Source organism: Dermacentor variabilis, chromosome 8, assembly GCF_050947875.1.
Source record: "Dermacentor variabilis isolate Ectoservices chromosome 8, ASM5094787v1, whole genome shotgun sequence".
Taxonomy (NCBI): Eukaryota; Metazoa; Arthropoda; class Arachnida; order Ixodida; family Ixodidae; genus Dermacentor; species Dermacentor variabilis.
Genome location: NC_134575.1, coordinates 143693929 through 143703550, shown reverse-complemented (window position 1 = coordinate 143703550; position 9622 = coordinate 143693929).

The following is a 9622-nucleotide window of genomic DNA, read 5'->3' as shown; positions in this document are numbered from 1 at the left end:
TACCAGTAGCACCCACGAAGATAATGTGAGAGAGAATAGTCCAGACGAATTTGAAATCCCACAACTAACGCCGGAAGAAGTAAAGAAAGCATTGGGAGCTATGCAAAGGGGAAGGAATGGAGGAAGCCAAAAAGCAGTGAAGAAGAAACTAGGAATATACAGGAATCAGATGCATGCGTTAAGAGACAAAGCCGGCAATATCATTACTAATATGGATGAGGGAGTTCAAGTGGCTGAGGAGTTCTATAGAGATTTCTACAGTACCAGTGGCACCCAACGACGATAATGTGAGAGAGAATAGTCTAGAGGAACTTGAAATCCCACAAGTAACGCCGGAAGAGGTAAGGAACGCCTTGGGAGCTATGCAAAGGGGGAAGGCAGCTGGGGAGGATAACGTAACAGCAGATTTGTTGAAGAATGGTGGGAACATTGTTCTAGAAAGACTGGCCATCCTATATACACAATGCCTCATGACCTCGAGCGGGCCGGAATCTTGGAAGAACGCTAACATAACCCTAATCCATAAGAAAGGGGACGCCAAAGACTTGAAAAATTATACACCGATCAGCTTACTGTCCATTGCCTACAAAGTATTTACTATGGTAATCGCAAATCGAATCAGGAACACCTTAGACATCTATCAACCAAAGGACCAGGCAGGATTCCGTAAAGGCTACTCAACAATAGACCATTATCACACTATCAATCAGGTGATAGAGAAATGTGCGGAATATAACCAACCCTCCATATATAACTTTCATTGATTACGAAAAAGCGTTTGATTCAGTCGAAACCTCAGCAGTCATGGATGCATTACGGAATCAGGGTGTAGATGAGCCATATGTAAAAATACTGAAAGATACCTATAGCGGCTCCACAGCCACCGTAGTCTTTCATAAAGAAAGCAACAAAATCTCAATAAAGAAAGGCGTCAGACAGGGAGATACGATCTCTCCAATGCTATCCGCAGCTTGTTCACAGGAGGTATTCAGAGACATGGAGTGGGAAGAATTGGGGATGAAAGTTGATGGAAAATACCTTAGCAACTTGCGATTCGCTGATGATATTGCCTTGCTTAGTAACTCAGGAGACCAATTGCAATGCATGCTCACTGACCTGGAAACGCAAAGCAAAAGTGTGGGTCTGAAAATTAATCTGCAGAAAACTAAAGTAATGTTTAACAGTCTCGGAAGAGAACAGCAGTTTACGATAGGTAACGAGGCACTGGAAGTGGTAAGGGAATACATCTACTTAGAGCAGGTAGTGACCGCGGATCCGGATAGTGAGACTGAAATAACCAGGAGAATAAGAATGGGATGGGGTGCGTTTGGCAGGCATTCTCAAATCATGAACAGCAGATTGCCACTATCCCTCAAGAGAAAAGTGTATAACAGCTGTGTCTTACTAGTACTCGCGTATGGGGCAGAAACCTGGAGGCTGACGAAAAGGGTTCTGCTTAAATTGAAGACGACGCGACGAGCTATGGAAAGAAGAATGATGGGTGTAACGTTAAGGGATAAGAAAAGAGCAGGTTGCGTGAGGGAACAAACGCGGGTTAATGACATCTTAGTTGAAATCAAGGAAAAGAAATGGGCATGGGCAGGACATGTAATGAGGAGGGAAGATAACCGATGGTCATTAAGGGTTACGGACTGGTTTCCAAGGGAAGGGAAGCACAGCACGGGACGGCAGAAAGTTAGGTGGGCGGATGACATCAAGAAGTTTGCTCGGACAACATGGCCACAATTAGAACATGACCGGGGTAGTTGGAGAAGTATGGAAGAGGCATCTGCCCTGCGGTGGGCGTAACCAGGCTGATGATGATGATGATGATGATGGCTGACGAGTATTTAAGGGGCCTCCAAATGAACTATAATCCTGGGAAGAAAACGTGGCGAGTTTACATAAATGTGCAAGAACTTCGAATAATCAAAGTGGCGACGTTTCTGGAGTGTGATTAAGTTTTGGGGGATGCGCGACTCTCCCGAGTCGCCTATGCTGTTTTCCCGCATAGCTTCCGTCTCCTGTAATCCGTCTTCGCCGCGTGGCGTTACGGCCGTGGTCAGTATGCTTGCAGGGTAGTACGAGAGATGGCGCGAGTGTTGCTGTGCTAACGCCACCTAACGGCGGGGTTATTTGGCGCAAAAAAGAAGGTTCTTCCTCTTTTGCTCCGGATCGGCAAGCGGTATGGACGTCGCGCGCGTGCGTCGATCTATGCTTTTGCGAGACCATCTCGCGAGGCCTATACTGGAGTGGTCGAATACGATCGTTCGAACGCGCCACCATTAGCGTGACAGTACGCGCGAACGATCAGGCGGTGGTGCCCAGCATGGGGCGAACATATTCGCTCGCTATCCAGTCGTGTTGAGTCAGACTTCATCGATTCGTCGCGCGCCCATCGGCATGTTTTGTGGATAGCAACTCGGCTAGCAGGCATTGGTATACGAAAGGTGCAATAAATGCCCTTGTTATTGTTTGCACTATTATGTTGTCGTTCCTTTGTCCGAAGAGCACCGGTGAGGGCCCCACATCTGGCTGCGCAACGTGGGCCTCTTGGGGCATCGGACAATATCTTTGAGTTTTACTGCGTTCGAGACCTTTTTCTTAAAATGAAGCTAGGAATAGCGTGGATTTTGATCGCTAGCGTCTGTGGCGTGCTTTCTTGAGCGAGGCGACGGTTGTAGTGTTTGAACTTTTCAACATGCTAAGCTTTTCGCAAGTGCTTTTTTTTTATGACATTCGTTGGTACGAGAGCCACGTGGTCTGCATCCTGGGAGAGCGAGGCTTAGCGCCCGCGGAAAATTGACAAGCCAGAAGCGAGTGAGTACGGAAGCCTCGTGGGTGGTCCGAATTTCTTATATTAATAGCTTCTATTTGACTCTGATGAAGTCGCGACTCTGGGAGCCGGGTGCCGCTACGGGCTGGCTGGTATTGCGGCTTGGCACCGGGCGCTCCGACACCGTCTGGGACAGTGGGCGCCGTCAACTCGGATGCTGTGTGCACCAAGCAGGATAGGACAACTTCACAGAGCTGACGTCTCCTCGCGGCTGCCTGCTTTTCGCCCATTTTGGGTGTTGTTTTTTGGGTGCCCGTTGTAAGGGTAGCGACGCTTTGTGCCGAAGGCTTTACGAAGCTGCCTGTTGCCCGTGGAGGGACACAACATGGCAGACCGTGGCGTTGAGGTGTTGCACTTTGCTTCCCTAATTCTAGTTAGCCTAGCACGAATTGAAATTACTCGTTCGACTCAAGAAAGCGGTTTGTTCACGTTGTAGAGAAGAGGAGGACGAAGAAGACTCTCTTGTATTGGCTGTGCGCGCGATCAGCGTTCGTGTACTGCCGGTGCAACTAGACTGTGCCTCTTGCGTCTTAGAATAAATCCTCATATTACATTTGGTGGAAGGTGCTGCACTCCCCGACCCCACCCTGGAACTTCGCAGCCGAACTCTGACAACTGCTCCAGCCGCTATCATGAACGAGGTTCCCAACAATCTGCTTGGAGCATCCATCGCTCCTATCATGTGCGGCGCCGTCCAGTGGCAGCGGGACCCTCCTGTTTTTAGCGGATCAGGTGATACTGACGTAGAAGATTGGCTCTCTACCTATGAGCGCGTCAGTGATCACAACAAGCCGGATGACCCGACGGAGCTACGCTCCGTCCTCTTCTATCTGGCTGACGTTGCGAACCTCTGGTTCCACAATCACGAACGGGAACTACAAACCTGGTCCGCTTTCAAAACTGCATTCGCGGAAGTCTTCGGTCGCCCGGCCTTGCGAAAACTCCGTGCTGAACAGCGCCTACGCCAGCGCGCTCAACAGCCCGGCGAGACTTACACCAGTTACATAGAGGATGTCGTAGATATTTGCGCCCGCGTCGATCCCACTATGAGTGAAGAGGACAAGGTGAAGCACATCCTCAAGGGCATCGAGGACGACGCATTTCAAATGCTCTTAGCGCGAAATCCCACTTCTGTCGCTGCTGTCATCACTCTTTGCCAGAGGTTCGATGAGCTCCGTCGACAAAGGGCCCTTGCGCGCATCGCTGTTGCGCCTGGCGACTCTCTCTCGTGCCTCACGCTTCGCTCCAACTCCACGCCAGCATCATCGCTCTCTGTTGAGATTAAGGATTTCATTCGTGAGGAGGTGGCGCGCCAACTGTCTATGCTGCCTCTCAACGATCGACCTCCCCAGCCTGACACATCTCTCGCTGCTCCCATTAGGCGGGCCATTCGCGAGGAACTTGCTACCTTCAGTTCAGCCCTGCCCTCCCGTGGCTGCACCTCTGACCTATGCCGAAGTCGCCGCGCGACCTACGCCGCCGACGTTCGCATTTCCTGCACCAATGCGACTTCAAGCTGCACCTCCTCCCGCGTCGCCTCCAATTCCGTCTCGATGCCCAGTTCAGACCCCTTGGCGCACACGTGACAACCGGCCCATATGCTTCGCTTGCGGTGTCGCCGGCCATGTCGCGCGCTTCTGCCATCGTCGCATGCCACCTGCTAACGCTGCTGTCGAAACGCCTGGATATGGCTATTTCCACAATATTACCGGGCATGCGATGCTTCCCAACCCAGAGTTCTCGCCGCCTTTTCGACGCCCTGTCGGCACCCATCGTTTGCCATCACCGCGTTGTCGCTCGCTTTCGCCCTTGCGTCGCCGCCAGTCACCTTGCGAGGGAAACTAGTTGCTGCATTTTCGCAGGCACGAACTGCAAGCTTCGCGAATTCTACAAGGCCTGCACAGTCGCCACGCAATTTATTGGACGTTTTCGTCGAAGCAACCGCCGCAATTGCGCTTATTGATACTGCGGCTGCAATTTCTGTTATCGACGAAAAGCTTTGTCGTAACCTCCACAAGGTTACAGCACCGTTGTCTGGTCTGCTTCTACGCACCGCGACTGCGCAGCATATAGCCCCGCTTGCTCAATGTACTGCAAGGGTGGTCATCGACGGCATTGTCTATGTTGTTGAATTCGTCGTGCTGTCTTCATGTTCACATGACATCATTCTCGGCTGGGACTTCTTGACCCACCATCGTGCCATCATCGACTGTGCCCGGGCCGAAATGGCGCTTTTCCGACTTGCCGAGGCCCCGCTGCCTGACCCTTCTGAAGACAAAGCTTCCAAGCTCACCGTTGTGTCCGATACGGACATACCACCCGACATGTCTGTGCTTGTGCCCGTCTCTTGCTCTACCGCCCCAAACGCTGCAGTACTTTTTACACCGTCGCCTATTTTTCTACGTCGCAAGGCCCTACTTCTCCCGTTTGCTGTCCTCACCACTGTATCTGGATTATCCTCTATGCTTGTGTGTAACCTGTCTCACTACCCTGTCACCTTACTACGCGGCGAATCACTAGGTCGTGTCCAGCCCCTTGACCCGCTTCACATTCTCGATGCTTCCGACGACACGGCCTGTTATGAGCTCGACACCCTCACTTCTCCCGGACTGTGCACGTCATCATCATCATTGTCGTCGTTGTCGTCGTCGTCGGACGTTCTTGATTCCGTCGTAGACGCCGATCTGCCGCCTCCGTATCGCCAGCCAGTCCTCGCGCTTCTTCAGAATTTTCGCTGGTCGTTTGATTATGAACAACCATCTCTCGGGCGTACGGCAACCGTCACTCACAGCGTCCACACTGGTTCCCATCCTCCTTTACGCCAGCGACCATACCGCGTGTCGGCAGCCGAGCGACAGATAATGAACGAGCAAGTCGATGATATGCTGCACCGTGGCGTCATTCGCCTTTCCCACAGTCCTTGCCCTCTCCTGTGTCATTAGTACGCAAGAAGGACGGGTCAATACGCTTCTGTGTGGATTACCGTCGACTCAGTAAGATCAATCGTAAAGATGTCTATCCGTTGCTTCGGATAGATGACGCCCTCGACTCCTTACAAGGCGCGGAGTACTTCTCATCTTTGGACCTTCGCTCCGGCGATTGGCAAGTGCCAATGGCAGATGATGACTGTGAGAACACAGCTTTCGTCATGCCTGATGGCTTGTACGCATTTACCGTAATGCCATTCGGGCTCTGCAACGCGGCCGCTACTTTCGAGGGCATGATGGACACCGTCATTCGTAACTGCAAGTGAAAAACGTGTCTGTGCTACCTTGATGGTATCGTGGTGTTTTCGCCAGATTTCTCGACGCACCTCGTTCGCTTGCGTGAGATACTGACCTGCCTCACCTCTGCTGGCGTCCAACTCAACATAAAAAAGTGTCGTTTTGCTGCCCGCAAGTTAACAATATTGGGACACGTTGTACCGAAGGACGGTGTGCTTCCTGACCCAGTCAAGCTTCGCGCTGTCGCAGAGTTTCCGTTGCCCACTACTTTTAAGGCGCTCCGCAGCTTTATAGGGCTCTGCTCTTTCGGCGTTTTGTGCGCAATTTTGCAACTATCATCGCACCACTAACCAATTCGCTTACCGCTACCAATGGCATCTCCGCGCGGTCAACTTCCTGTGACGAAGCTTTCAAACAACTACGTCGCCTACTTACTTCGCCACCGATTCTTCGACACTGCGATCCCACAGCGCGTACAGAGGTACACACGGACGCCAGCGGCATCGGACTTGGTGCAGTCCTCGCACAACGGAAAGACGGCTATGACGAGTACGTCGTCGCGTATGCGAGCCGCACTTTAAAGAAGGCAGAAGCCAACTAACCTGTGACAGAAAAGGAGTGTTTGGCCATTATTTGGGCTCTCGTCAAATTTCTTCCATACCTATATGGTAGCCCTTTTGATATTGTCACCGACCACCATTCCCTTTGCTGGCTGTCCTCGTTGAAGCACCCGTCAGGTCGCCTAGGCCGATGGGCGCTTCCCTTACAAGAATATGACATCCGCGTTGTCTACTGATCGGGCAAAAAGCACTCTGACGCCGATGCGCTTTCCCGATCACCGCTACCTTCTGATGTGGCTTAGTGTCTCCGCTCTTCGCATTCGTGTCAGCCTTCAACGTCGCTGACCCACTGTGGTTGCTCAGTGGCTATGGTGTTGGGCTGCTGAGCACGAGGTCGCGGGATCGAATCCCGGCCATGGCGGCCGCATTTCGATGGGGGCGAAATGCGAAAACACCCGCGTACTTAGATTTAGGTGCACGTTAAAAGGACCCCAGGTGGTCGAAATTTCCGGAGTCCTCCACTACGGCGTGCCTCATAATCAGAAAGTGGTTTTGGCACGTAAAACCCCATGATTTAATTTTTTTTTCAACGTCGCTGATATGCCGGACGAGCAGCGTAAGGATCCCCTGCTTTCAACTACGCTAAATTTCCTCCACGACCCATCCGTCACACCCTCATCTAGAAAACTTCGTCGCCAAGCCGCTCACTTAGCTGTACACGATAACGTCCTTTACTGCAGAAATTATTTGCCTTGTGGTCGCAAATGGCTCCTTGTGATACCAAGACGCATGCGTTCTGACATATGCGCTTATTTTCTTGCTGCTCCTCATAATGGTCACGCCGGCGTTCTGAAAACGTATACTCGGCTAAGGCAGCGTTTCTACTGGCACGGCATGTATCACTTCGTGCGCCAGTACGTACGCGCTTGCACGGCGTGCCAACGGCATAAAATGCCACAGCGGTCTCCTGGTGAGCTACAGCCGCTGCCCTGTCCGGCTCCGCCCTTCGATCGCGTCGGCATAGACCTATACGGGCCACTTCCCTGCAGCTCCTCGTGTAACCGATGGATAATTGTAGGTGTCGACCACTTCACACGCTACGCCGAGACGGCCGCACTCCCGGCAGCCTCTGCGCGCAAAAGTTGCGTTTTTCATCTTGCGGAACTTCGTTCTTCGACATGGCGCACCACGCGAACTGCTCAGCGACAGGGGACGTGTCTTCATGTCCGAAGTGTTCCAAGCCCTTCTCGCTGCATGCAGCATCATTCACCGCAAGTCTACGGCCTACCACCCGCAAACGAACGGCTTGACAGAGAGGTTCAACCGCACACTCCGTGACATGTTCACGATGTACGTCGCCTCGGACCACGGTAACTGGGACACAGTTTTGCCGTTCGTCACGACTATAATACGGCCACACAAGCTACCACTGGCTTTTCGCCCTTTTTTCTACTGTATGGACGAGAGCCCTCGTGTACTATGGAAACACTGCTCCCATATTGACCCGACGCTTCCGAATGCACGCCTGTGTCTGAAGCCGCCAAATACGCCGGACTGTAGGCACTTAGGAATGTAGGACTGTAGGCACTGTAGGCTTCTCGCGCGAACCCTTACGACCGCTGCTCAAAATCGTCAAAAGCTGCGGCGTGACAGTGGCGCGCTTACACCAGTTTTCCCGATTGGTTCCCTTGTTTGGTTGTGGGTCTCGCCTCACAGCCCTGGCCTTTCAACCAAACTCCTTGCACGCTATGATGGCCTCTACCGCGTCAAAGACCGTACCTCCGCTGTCACCTACGTTGTAGAACCTAGTGACGCCATCACCAGACCGTAGACATCGCGGGCATAACACGGTTCATGTCAACCGACTTAAAATGACAGAAAGCTGAGCTAGTTGGTGAGGATTCATAATGCAAAAAAAGAGGTGAAGCGTGCAGACAGGACACAAGAGTAGAGAAGTGGACAACACGAACGCCGACTATCAACTGTGTCCTGTCTGCACGCCTCACCTCTTTTTTTTTTGCATTATGAACCGACTTAAGCCGTACTATGAACCCGTCATCTTACCTACGCCGTAAGTCGCCAAGATGGCTCCTCTTCTCTCCCGGTGGCCATTGTGGTGAAGAGGAGGACGAAGAAGACTCTCTTGTGTCGGCTGTGCGCGCGATCAGCGTTCGTGTACTGCCGGTGCAACTAGACTGTGCCTCTTGCGTCTTAGAATAAATCCTCATATTACAACGTGAACTTAGCATCTGAGTAGCCGCCTGGTCTTTTGCTACCCGAGTTGAACATCGTACCACGTAGGCGATGCGCATGCACAATTTCTCTCCCTTGCGCTACTTTAGTGTTTGCCGAGTGCGTTGAGTGTACGCAGCGTGAGTGGAGTCACCCCTGGTTTGCTGTCAGCTGCACATCGTCTGCGCTGCTGCTCCGGACTACGATCGAGCTACCCTGGGCAACGGAGATGATGTGGCCAGTTCGGCGCAGCGACTTCGGCGGCCGCCTGTATCCAGATCGCAACCCTCGGCGGCAGAGAAAAAAGCTGGCAGTCACCAGCAGCTACTGCGACTCTCGCCAGCCGGGCGCTTCGGCGCGAGTGACGCTTTCTCGTACCGACTACTACGTCGCCGTTTCCGCAGTCCTGGCCTGAAGTCGTGCCGTCGAGTCTGCAGAGGTGCTGCTGTGACCAGCGGGCGCCAGCGGTGTACCCCAAGGACAATGTCGGCTCGCATGTTATGGACAGCGTGTGGACATTTCCTCGGCGCGGCCTCTGTTGCATGTACTACCTCGTTCGCGAAGCACACGTTTATGTTAAACCGTGTGACATGTTTCGCGGGTATATGTAGTGGTTTAATGTGGGGATGCGCGACACTCACGCGTCCCCTGATATGTTGTTTTCCCGCATAGCTTCCGTCTCCTGTAATCCGGCTTCACCATGTGGCGTTACGGCCGCGGTCGATATGCTTCCAGGGTAGTACGAGAGATGGCGAGAGTGTTGCTCTGCT